Here is a 12,944-nt window from a genome sequence, read left to right on the forward strand (position 1 = left end):
CTCGGAACAGGTTCAGTCGGCCACAAATGGACTACGACGTTCTTCATGGCAGCGCCGGATATCCTATGCAGCTCGGCCCACTGGGACATCTGTTCATTCAGCAACAGAGGGCGCTTCGACGCGCCGAATTGCGACCAGAAAAGCTTCTCCGTTGCACACCCCTCTTGCGCCTGATAAAACTGCGCCGCATCGGAAGAACTCTTCGGCAAGTCTAAAAAATTGTCCGGAGAACTCCAAACTTGGTTAAGCTGAGCATAGTTCGGATCACCGAACTTAGCCTGTAGCAAAAAGGGTTTGCCAGCCACAATCTCCCCAGCTTGCCGAATCTCCTCACGGGCTGCTCTGGGTTCAGACCGTGCCTCTTTCGCCTCTCATAAGGCCTTGTCAAGATCAGCTGTTTTGGCTTCATTCTCCTTCTCAAGAAGTGTACAGCGGCTAGCCGCATTCTCTAACTCGCGCGCCATGGTGGACATCTTCTCCTTGTCTTGGTGCCGCGCAGCTTGTTCGGCCTTCAACTCAGCCGATGCCTTTTCGGCCGCCGCAGCACTAAACCGGGCCTGCTCCTTGACCCGGGTCAGCTCCGCCCGAAGAGCTTCCACGACGGCGGCACCATCTGCATTCATGCACATTTCATATAAAACTCTTTCTCAGAGTCAAGCTTAAGTTACAAGCACATGGGTGTAAGGAATACTCGAAATATATACCTTGCGAGTCGTCAAGACGCCTGTTGATCAAAGCAATGTCATCCTCCGCAATATCCAGCTTTCGATGTAGCTCGGTTACCTCTGAATTCCGGGCAGCGGCAGGAGGGGAGACAGCCTGCATTCCAAGTTAAACCAAGGTTAGCACCTGAAGATCTCTTTTCGATCCTCCGATCACTTCCTTTGAAGGCGATCCGAGTCTCAGGGGCTACTGCATACACAACAGGTGCATTCTGTCAACATTATTCCATTGACAAAATTACATCACAAACCTCAAAACCCCTTAGAAGACTCATGAATGCCTCATTCAACCCGCTCTTCGCGGAGAGAACCTTTTCGACCACTGTAGCCATTAAGGCATGGTGCTCCTCTGAAACGGACGCCTGTCGTAGCATGTCCGTCAGTGTCTCCGGCACTCCTGGGTCTTCGGACACCGTTGCCGGAGCATGACATTCCTTTAAAGGAATCCGCCTACCTGCCTCCAGAATCATCTCCAGTTGTAAGCCGGACAGTTCGGGCCGCCATTCTTGACCCCCGAACCCAGAGTGACAGAGGCACCACCTTCGGGTAACTCCTTCCTCGTTTTCTGTGCTACTTGCCGGTCGGGAGGGGCCCTCCGGGATGACACCTCAAGATCAAACGCCCTATTGGGCGAGGAGACCGGAGAAGGCGTGTCACTCTCCATCATCTCTGGAAGAAGGTCCCCCGAGGAGGAGGACGATTGAGAAACACCGGGCGTTAACCTGCGAGGACGTGCACATGTCGGAGAACTACTTCAGTAATAAGAAAAGAATGAGGTATGGTTAAAGTACCCAGCTTCACTTACGGTCTAGCCGGAGGTTCGTCCTCAGCATCAAGCTCTACATCGACATTGCTTTCCCGGCTCAAGCTGACCGACGATGGCATTTTTCCTTTCTTGGAAAGTTTCCCCTACTGGCCTCCAGAAGCAGCCTGCTTCTTGCCGTGACATGCATCTCCTTTGGGCTCCCCGCTCTCACCCCCCTCTGCAGACACCCGGTACGGTGTCAGAATTAACATCCATGTCAGCAGGGTGGACGCGGGACCTTCGGGAAGGGGCGCCGGATTCCAGATTAATACCGCTTTCTTTATCCAGTCCTGTAGGGACGGATTGCTCAGTATCTTGTCAAAAGATGTTGGAATAAAAGGTGTTGAATACTTACCGAAGTGTCCGGATGATTGCAGTCGAGGCCGACATCTTCGGTGGTGTCCGGCCATTGCTCTCGCTCCCCGAAATATAATTTCCACATTCCTTCATGCGTAGTGCCGAAGAAGTGCTGAAGAGTCCGCCGCCCTTCTGGATTAAACTCCCACATACGGATAGGCCGCCGCTGACATGGCAGGATCCGGCGGACTAGCATTACTTGACCAACATTCGCAAGCTTGATGCCTCTCTCGGCAAGGCTTCAGATGCGACTTTGCAGAGTCTGCACCTCATCAACGGACCCCCAGTTCAATCCCTTGTTGATCCATGAAGCGAGTTGAATTGGAGGGCCCGATCGGAAAGCGGGAGGAGCCATCCACTTGGAGCCCCGCGGCTCGTTGACATAAAACCACCCCTGCTGCCATAGTTCGGAAGACTCGCGAAGGAACCTTCAAACCAAACCGCGCTGGCAAGCTTGCTTATTGCAACGCTGCCGCACTCTGCCTGCTCCTCCTCTGTCACCCGCGGTCTCACATGAAAAGTCTTGAGCCACAAACCAAGGTGCGGAGGAGTCCGGAGGAAGGCCTCACACGTGACGATAAATGCCGAGATGAGAAGAATGGCGTCCGAGGCCAGATCGTGAAAATCTAGCCCATAGTAGAACATGAGCCCCCAGACAAAGGGGCTAAGCGCGAACCCTAGCCCATGAAGGAAGTGGGACACAAATACTACCATCTCGCCGGATTTGGGGGTGGGAATAATCTGCCCCTTAGCAGGAAACCAATGAAGCATTTCCGGGGTCAGGTACCTCGCTACGCGGAGCTTCGCAATATCCTCCTCCATGACGGAAGAGGCCACCCACCGGCCTGAACGGCTGGGCTCGGACATGATTGGGGCTGGTGGTGATTGGAACTCGAGGAATAGAACTCGAGGTGGCTGGGATTGAGGAAGAAGCAAGTACAGAGGGAAAAGACAAGTCTGGGTCCCTATATAAAGGCCCAGAATATCGAGTGTCCCCTCCTGGGTCTCGAAACTTACCTATCCTCAAAGAGTTTTACCCAGAGGACGGTTGGGTTACCCATGCCAACATTATTGAAAATCCCGTGAATAAGGGGACACGATCTCTGCTTTGACAAGACGTGCCAATAAAACCGCTTCCCGAGACATGGGGTGACGGGCTAGCCAACGGTTGGAAATAATAACCGGGCAGGCGTGATGCAATGTCATAAACAGTTGTCGGCAGATTGGGCTCGTGGAGTATTGTATTTTCTGTAATTATATATGCAGGTCCGGATACAATCATCGCATCCGAGGACTACATTGGAGTTCGGAAGAAAGGGAACCCGCCTTGCAATGCCGAAGACAATCTGCGCGCCGGACTCCTCGTCATTAAAGCCAGGTTCAGCGGCTACTAAGGGAGTCCTGGACTAAGGGGTCCTCGGGTGTCCGGCCTGTTATCCGTTGGGCCGGACTGATGGGCTATGAAGACATGAAGACCGAAGACTATACCCGTGTCCGGATTGGACTCTACTTGGCATGGAAGGCAAGCTAGGCGACCGATTATGAAGATTCCCTCCTATGTAACCGACCCCATGTATCCCTAGATCTCTCCGGTGTCTATATAATCCGGAGAGCATAGTCCGGATAGGACAGATTCATTACCATATACTCATAGGCTAGACTTCTAGGGTTTAGCCATTACAGTCTCGTGGTAGATCAACTCTTGTAACACTCATACTCATCAAGATCAATCAAGCAGGAAATAGGGTATTACCTCCATAGAGAGGGCCCAAACCTGGGTAAACATCGTGTCCCCCCGTCTCCTGTTACCATCGATCCTAGATGCACAGTTCGGGACCCCCTACCCGAGATCTGCCGGTTTTGACACCGACAGTAGGCGCCTGGTATCGCGGAGGTAGGCGATGTCGTCAGGAGTGACGATGGAACCCATCCACGATCCTGACGGCAGCGCCATCAACCCGAGCACGGGGGAAGAGGGAGGAGCAAAGGAAGAAGATGGCGAGAAAGCTCTGCTCAAGACAGCGGGCGTCGCGGCTAGCAGCGGTCATCGGAAGCAGAGGGAGGATGAAGAGGCAGGGGGCGCGAGCGTGAATGATATCCTCTGCCCCTTTCGCCCCCAATTTATAAGCCACGGTTTGAAACATGGGGAAGTGGGATCGTTTGCGCTCGCCCCTCCCACTTCCCCGCAATAAGTGCGCACGTACGCGCACAGTAACTGCTTGGGGAATAGCAACCGACCCTCGGACACCGCAATAAATCCGCGTGCGTGGGCCAAGGGTGCGCGGCGGAGCCCCCCCCCCCCCCCCCCCCGGGCCATCGCCCAGTCCCGTCACGCGTGTGGCCTGTCAGGCCCCTCCGGCTCCCAGGCACCACGTGGCAACTGCGTGAAGCCCGAAAGATTGCCCAAGATTCGTCGAACTCCTCGGTTCCCGCCGCGGGCGGGATGCCGTGATCCGGCTTCCGGAAGCCGGCACACAGTGGGTGTTGCCGGACTCGGGGCTCACCAAAATCCGCCTCTGCAGGGGAGGAAACTGCGAAGGCCCTCCCGTCTGAAGACGGCGGACCTTCCCAGCTTTGGGGACTACTGTCGGGGGGATGAACCCCAGGTAGGCAATGGAACCCGCATCCTTTTCAAAAACAACGGGGCCAGCATCGCCCCTTGATCCGGCTCGCCCTTGGCCGGGTCGCTCGACCCGGCCAGGCCCCGCGACCCGGTAGGATCTGCAACCCGGCCGGACTCCTCGACTCGGCCCCAACAACCAAGCTCAAGACTTCTCCAACAAGCCAGCACCGCCCCTAGCGTTCTCTCCAAACCTGGCCAAGGGTCAGCGGACGTCCCATCCCAGCCGTACGATGGGACGAGTCTCCACCAACTGATGACCGAAGCCACAGTGCCCCGCACATGCCTTTGGTAAGCCGGACGAGGCAACAGTGCCCCCCACCTACCCGCTGACCAGGGCTGACGTGGCAACAGTACACCCGACATCACCCATGACGCCGACAAGCGGCGACCTGATGGAGCGCCACTGTAGCCGACTCGACTCGGCCTCGCCCTGACGACCGACAAGACGGCACACAGTGCCCCCTAAGTGCATGGGGCCCGTGCCCGGCGAACCCGGCGAGCCCTAGCACCTGGCGGGCCCCAGCACCGGGTTTCTAGACACTGACGACCCGGCCCTACGGCCTTGTAACATTACCGTTGTATCCCTGGGGGGTTGGCCTATAAAACCCCCCATGAGCCCTCATGCATACGGCAGCTCACTCATTCGCACAGGCGATCACGCACACCTAGCAAGCAACCCCCGAGGAGAGGGAGCAGCCTAAGCCTTGGCCCGACCTCCTTCTTCCTCCATACAGCTCCAGGAGCAACTCTGTACTGTTATGTATAAACCACACTCGGCCTAGGGGTGTTATCTCTCCGGAGAGCCCCGGACCTGGGTATGTCCTGTTTCCCGCGCTCGCTCATGCCGACCTTGCCTCTGGAGCCCACCAGTGCCCTCGAGCCTCCTCCTATCTTCAGCCATCCCTTGGCATCTGCCATGCGCCCACCACGACAAATGGTGTGAACACAACAATGCTTTATGTAAAAGTGGTAACCCCACTTGTGCTTAAACGATGAGTATGACCTATGATCAAATGTTCTCATTTGACCCCTAAGTCAATATACTCATATATAGATGACCTAGTCATCGCCAATTGCTTGATAGATGCTAGAGTCTTTGTGCATGCTTTGGCACATATTTCATTTGCCATTTTATTGTGTGAGCATGTTGATTGCATATTTTTATCATTCGAGGACATCCTTTTGTTTCTTTGATTGTTTGGCTCTTCTTCTTTTGCCAAATGGATGGACAAGAATGCCTAAGAACTTCCTCTAGCTATCTATGCTTTTCTCGTCTCAAACTCTATTCATGCTACATCACAAAGTTTGATCAAGTCAAATTCAAACCCTTTGGGTGAGGAGCATGCGGAGTCACCGATTCGTCATAGACTTAAACTTCCAAAACCTCTCGGTGCATTTCGGCCTGACCGATTCATCCCTTTCGGTCAAACTGAGTTCACTGAGTTGATCTAGGTTTTCAATCTCGGTGCAACCGATTAGAACCATTCGATCACACCGAGTTGTTGTAACGGCTTGCGATTCTGCATCTCGGTGCCACCAAGTTGTTCCACTCGGTCACACCGATAGGGTCAGGATATAGATATCGACGGGTCAAATTTTGGAAATTTCTCCAAAACCTCTTCGCCCGCACGTGTCCTGCTCTACCGTCTCGGGTCTCCGGATCGTCCTCTCGTCGTCAGTGATCTCCCGCCGCTGGTCTCCGTCGCCGTCAACAGAATTCTACACCGCCGTTGCCGCCATAGCGAGCTCATCACCGAGCTAGGGTATGAGTTTGAACCTTTGTGCTATCCTTATCTCCGATTCTTAGCACAAATTCAATGTCGTGTTTCTTACCATGTATGAGATCATCCTGTCCAGCAAAAACTTCCTTTAGAATAGATTTGATTCGAAAATTTAGGGTTAGGTTTCCACCGAACTCATCTCAGACCGACCGAGTTGTGGAAATCGGTCTCACCGATTTGGCTTAGGCCATTGCACTTGCACTTTTCGGTCTGGCAGAAACTTGCAAATCGGTGTGACCGAGTTCAACTCTCAGTGAAACCCTAGCAATCTCGGAGTCACCGAACTGTGTCTCGGTCTGACCGATTTCACTAGTTTAGACTCCAAAAGTTGCTTCGGTGTCACCGAGTTTAACAAATCGGTAGCTCCGAAATGCTTTCTGTGGAAAACTAAAACTAAGTTTTTGACACATCTGTTTTGCAAAATCTCTGCACTTTGTGATGCTCATCCACTCTATCTCATCTATAACTATTCACAAGGTCAGTTGTCAGTTTGTAGTGCCAGAATGTCTGATCAGAGTGATAGCCAGAACAAGTCTGAGGAGCAGGTGAATCTAAGTGAGGGCACTAGTCCCTCTGGAAGTTATGATGAAGGCAGCAGAAGTACTCCTAGCAATCTGCCTAAGGCTGCTACTAGGCAGAGGAGGAAGAGGAATTCTGATTCTGAAGATGAAGACTATGTAGCTGCTGAGGAGGAGGTCAGCTCCTAGAAGAAGGTTATCAAGAAGGAATTTGGCACAACTGCATCTACAAAGCCTGGTATGCACAAGAAGGCTCCTGCAAAAAGAGTGCCCATGTTTAAAGCCAGAGCCTCAACACAGGAAACAATTGAGTTCCCTCTTGAACCAAAAGAGGCTGGTGAAGGCAAGAAGAGGAAGGAAAGGGTCAAGAAGACCATGGCCAGAATCATTGAGAGATCCTCTATGATGAGAGATCCAGCTGAGGATGAAGAGGAAGAGGATGCTGCACCAGCACCCAAAGCTCAAAAGGTGATGGGGGATGCTATCAAGTCTGGGGCTGCCCCTTCTAAGCCCAAGACTGCCCCCAAAGGTTCTGCTCTAGCCCCCAAGACCGTGCCAAAGAGGAGCACAAGGAATATACCAGCTGCTGAGAAGAACAAGGCCCCAGTGCCTGAAATTGAAGAAGAAGAAGAAGAAGAAGAAGAAGATGCTGAAGCCCAAGTGCTTAGAAAGCTAAAGCCCAAGATCCCCGACCATGATGACAATCATCCAGTGTTAGAAAATATGAAAATCAGAAAAGATGCAGGTCTCGGATTATGGAGAGAATCAGATCCATACGCTGTGAGGAGAAGGACTGTTGTGGACTATAGGTTTCACACCAAGGAGCAGCAGGACTTCTATGAGACTATTCTGCTTGATAAGAAGCCAATTGTCTGTGATATGAAGTGGGTAGACTGGAAATACATTGACAACAATGAAGACCACTTCCCAGGAGTGCATGAGAGCTTCAGACTATGTGGAGTAGACACTTTTGTGGGACAGAAACTCACCAAGTGGAATGATGAGCTCATTATGCAATTCTATTCCATAGCTCATTTCTACTCTGATGGAAGGATTGTTTGGATGTCTGAAGGTACTAGGTACCAATCAACAGTTGCTGAATGGGCCAAGCTGATCAATGACCCTGCAGAGCATGAGGATGACATAGATGTCTATGCCAAGAAGAAGAAAGATCACAAATCCATGGCTAACATGTATAAGGAGATTCCTGACAAAGCCTTGGAGACTCACAAGATGGGATCTGTATATTATCTGTTGTCTGGTCTGACCACCATTAACACTATCTTGAGGCACACCTTGTTGCCCAAATCAGGAGATCATAGGATGATCAGAGGCCATTCCATAAATTTGCTGCAGTTGTTTGATGTGCCCCAAAAGTTCAAAGTGATGAGTCTGATTGTTGAGACAATCAAGAGGACAGCTACACATCAAAAGAGATCTTGTGGGTATGCTCCACACATCCAGATGCTCATCAACTCCAAGATGGGCACAGGCACATACTTATTGGACAAGGAACATCTCCCCTTGAGGCCTGACTTTTAGGATAACACAGTTGTCATGAATGAGGAAGATCCCACATCTGTAGAGGCTCAAGAGAAGAGGGAAAAAGCAAAGGCTAAGAAAGCAGCCAAGATGCCAAGTGTTGAAGAGGCTTCACAAGTGTTTCTCAAGTCAAAGGAAGATCAACTTGGATATCTTATTCAAGCAACTTTGAGGATTGAGAAAGGATTGGCCACCCTGACTTAGAATCAAGAGAGCGTGGAGAGGATCATTGAGACAAAATTCTATGATCTTGACTTGAAAGTGACAGAGATGTAGACAGCTGTTGAGCAGCACCAGGAAGAAGCTGAGGAGAAGAAAGGGAAAGCTACCACAGATGCCTTTCAGAGAGTGCCTAGGGCACAGAGATCTGCAGCAGTGCATGTGACAGACACAAGAGATACTACATCAACACCTGCAGCCACAGCATCAGTAGCACCTCCAGTTGCCACTCCACCAGCTCCAACAACTTCAACAGATGCATTCGTCCTTGGAGTCCTCTCAACGCCACCTCCCGAAGATCAAGCCTAGAGTGACGCATAGCACTATGCATTTTCGAGCTTTTTGGCAACTTGTTGCCAAAGGGGGAGAAAGTGTATAGATCATAGGCTTCGAGAGAGGGAGAGCTTGCTTCTTTTTGCTATCTCTTTTGCTTCTTGGTTGATACTTATTTGTGTGCTTGCTTGGATGATACTCTATGTTTGTGTGTGTGAGATACTTGTATGGTCATGTGTTTGATCATATCATACCTTAATGTTTGTGCTTGAATGATGCTACTACTTATCTCTCATATATGATCATTCACTTTGCCTTGGTGATGAGTGCATATTTCATATTCTATCATTTTGAGCACTCCACCAAGATGTATGTGACATGAAAGAGTAACCCATGATCCTAATCGATTGTGCATTTGCATTCAAAAGCAAATTTTAAATAATGCACAAATTTAGGGGGAGCTCTTGCTTATCACATACTTCTCAAAGCGACGATGTATTTCAATCCTATTATCATTTGTCGAAGCTTTGATCTATATGTTGTCATCAATTACCAAAAAGGGTAAGATTTAAAGTGCAACTATCCCTGGGTGGTTTTGGTAATTCCTAACAATATCTAGCTCATTGAACTAATGCTCTTTCAAGATGGTCATTTCAGAAAGTTCAATTATTGGCATGGCATGGACTAGGAATGTGGACCCCTGAAAATGCTAAGGACACATATTGGCACAAGCTCAAGACTCTACATTTTCATTTTAGTCCAAGATCACATTGAGTCCATAGGAAAAGCCAATACTATTAAAAGGGGATGAGGTGTTGCTAATGGCTTGCTTGCTCAAAATGCTTAGTGATATGCTCCAAAAGCCCCCAACCACTTTCTCATATCCACAAATGTTCCAAACCAAAAGTCAAACTCGGCCCCACCGATTTGAACTATCCGGCGCCACCGAGTTCATTTGACATAGCCATAGCCAGAAACCCTAATTAGTTCGGTCTCACCGGTAGGGATCTCGGTCTCACTGAGATGGGATTGCAAACTCTCTGTTTCCCTTCGTAATGTTTTGGTCTAACCGAGATGAGCGATCGATCCCACCGAGTTCGCAATGCAAACTCGTTTCCTTCCGTAACGTTTCGGTCTCACCGAAATGAGCGATCGGTCCCACCGAGTTTGCCTGACCAACTCTCTGTTTGCCTATTATAGAAATCGGTCTCACCGAGTTTATGTGATCGGTCTCACCGAGATTAATTTATGCCCTAACCCTAATGAAATCGGTCCCACCGAGTTGACATGTCGGTCCCACCGAAAATCCTCACGTTCACATTTTGAACTAAACCGGTCTGACCGAGTTTGAGTATTCGGTCCCACCGAGTTTGGTAAATTGTGTGTAACGGTTAGATTTTGTGTGGAGGCTATATATACCCCTCCACCCTTCCTCCATTCGTGGAGAGATCCATCAGAACGTGCCTACACTTCCAGCATCCATTTTTCGAGAGAGAACCACCTACTCATGTGTTGAGACCAAGATATTCCAATCCAACCACAAGAATCTTTATCTCTAGCCTTCCCCAAGTTGCTTTCCACTCAAATCATCTTTCCACCAAATCCAAATCTGTGAGAGAGAGTTGAGTGTTGGGGAGACTGTCATTTGAAGCACAAGAGCAAGGAGTTCATCATCAACACACCATCTATTACCTTTTGGATAGTGGTGTCTCCTAGATTGGTTAGGTGTCACTTGGGAGCCTCCGTCAAGATTGTGGAGTTGAACCAAGGAGTTTGTACAGGCAAGGAGATCGCCTACTTCGTGAAGATCTACCCTAGTGAGGCAAGTCCTTCGTGGGCGATGGCCATGGTGGGATAGACAAGCTTGCTTCTTCGTGGACCCTTCGTGGGTGGAGCCCTCCGTGGACTCGCGCAGCCGTTACCCTTCGTGGGTTGAAGTCTCCATCAACGTGGATGTACGATAGCACCACCTATCGGAACCACGCCAAAAATCTCCGTGTCTACATTGCGTTTGCTCCCACCAAACTCCTCCCCTTTACCTTCATATGCAATGATTTACATCCTGCTGTTATACTCTTATATTTGCATGTGTAGGTTGGTTGCTTGACTTGTGCTAAGTTGCTAAAATCTGCCAAGACTTCAAAAAATTGAAAAAGGCTAGATTTTTATTTGGTCAAGTAGTCTAATCACCCCTCCTCTAGACATACTTTCGATCCTACACCCGTACCCTTTGTTGTAGTAGCATTTGCCGTGCGGTGCTTTAACTGTGTCGTGTTTAATTATTTTAGTTATGCAAAAATGTATTGTTCAATAGGGCTATGTGATGTTTAAGTATGAATTGTCCACTTCAGTTTCACGAATGGCTATATTTGGTTGTTTATAGTGAGTAGATGCCTTGTTTATCTGTATTTGATTGTTAGGTTGGTTGGAGTGAGCATTTTTCCAGTTATCGAGCAGATGCCTTGTTTATATGTATTTGGTTCTTAGTTTGGTTGCAGTGAGCATTTGTCCAGTTATCAAGCAGATGCCTTATTTATCTGTATTTGCTTGTTAGGTTTCTTTTTTTAGCACTTGTCCAGTCATCAAGCAGATGCCTTGTTTATCTGTATTTGCTTGTTAGGTTGGTTGCAGTGAGCATTTGTCTAGTTTTCAAGCATATGCCCTATTTATCTGTATTTACTTGTTAGGTTGGTTGCAGTGAGACTCTGTCCAGTTTTCAATGGCTATATTTGGTTGTTATACTAGTCATTTATGCCTTGTTTATTTCAGTCATTCACAATGTGTTGTTCATTATGTGCAAGTCGAAACTATGCCGCTTGACTACATCAATACCAGTTTGAATAGCTATATTTGGTTCCAGTTATTCCTGGTGTAGTTAACACATGCCCTTTATTTCAGTTTTACACATTTATCCAGTGTGATGTTTAAGCATTACCTACGTTCTATTCATTTTCAACAATACCAGTTTGAATTGCAATATTTGATGGTTGTTAAGCCTGCTGTCGGTAACATTGCCTTTCATTTTATATCTGCTTTAACAGCATGCTGAAACCAACACATTCAAGCTATCATTTGGAGATGATGTTGTTTACCTTTTCTATATTTGTTTGATCTTAAGGTTGCTGTACTTATCATGCCTTTCCACTACTTATGCAGGACAACAACGGGAGTGGCCACCATTTTCCGCCGAGGTTAGCTTCATCCCTCGGCTTGTACTTCCCCGGTCGTTCCATAATGTAGTGCATATAGATCCAGGCCTGGACACTTGTTAGCTTCTAATATTGACTTGTTGCTTGTAGGTACATATGCCATTGGCAAGGATCCACGCATCGACCCTTTTTGCGTATGGGGCAATGAGATATTCATGAACAAGCATCAAATGAGGAAATTGATAAGTATTATTAGCAAAAAGATACGAATGGTGGCAAGCAAATTATTTTTTTATGCTCTATCCAACACAACAATGAGCTGTAGGATGGTAACTACAAACTCTATAGCCTTCTCTTTTTACTGCCCATAATGAGTTGTTCGACAACAATGTCTGAATCTTTTTCATTCGCAGTGGTTCCTGAAGCAGTTCACTCAAGATTACCTCGCAAAGTACATGATTGGTGGACACGCAATGAAGGTTAAAGTATTTCATCTAGACTACAATGAGCATCGAGAAGTCGTAATGAAGACAGTGAAGGATGGACGGGCAGCCATCACAAGGGGTTGCCCTAGAGTTGTGCGCGCATTACGCATGGAGGAGGGCACAATATGGGCATTCCGCCTCACCTTCTCCAGCAACCAGAATGTCTTTCGCCTCTTTCTTTACAGTCTTTAGTACAACTGTAATTCATCATTCTATGCTTGGTGCCTCTGTAGTTCTTCAGTATATGTACCTGCGCATCGAATTATGCATTCGTGGTTGAACCTATATTTGTAATAAACATGGTTGGATATGAAATAAATGATTGCCTACTTTCAAATTCAATACATGTGATTTTTAAATTAGGGATTAATTAGGGATTACACTGCACACGGTTTGCGAAAGAGAAACGTCTGCGATAGACGTGGAGATCAGAAACGTTTCTAGGATCCACTACGTGTGCGATCAATCTC

Source organism: Triticum aestivum, chromosome 4D, assembly GCF_018294505.1.
Source record: "Triticum aestivum cultivar Chinese Spring chromosome 4D, IWGSC CS RefSeq v2.1, whole genome shotgun sequence".
Lineage (NCBI taxonomy): Eukaryota > Viridiplantae > Streptophyta > Magnoliopsida > Poales > Poaceae > Triticum > Triticum aestivum.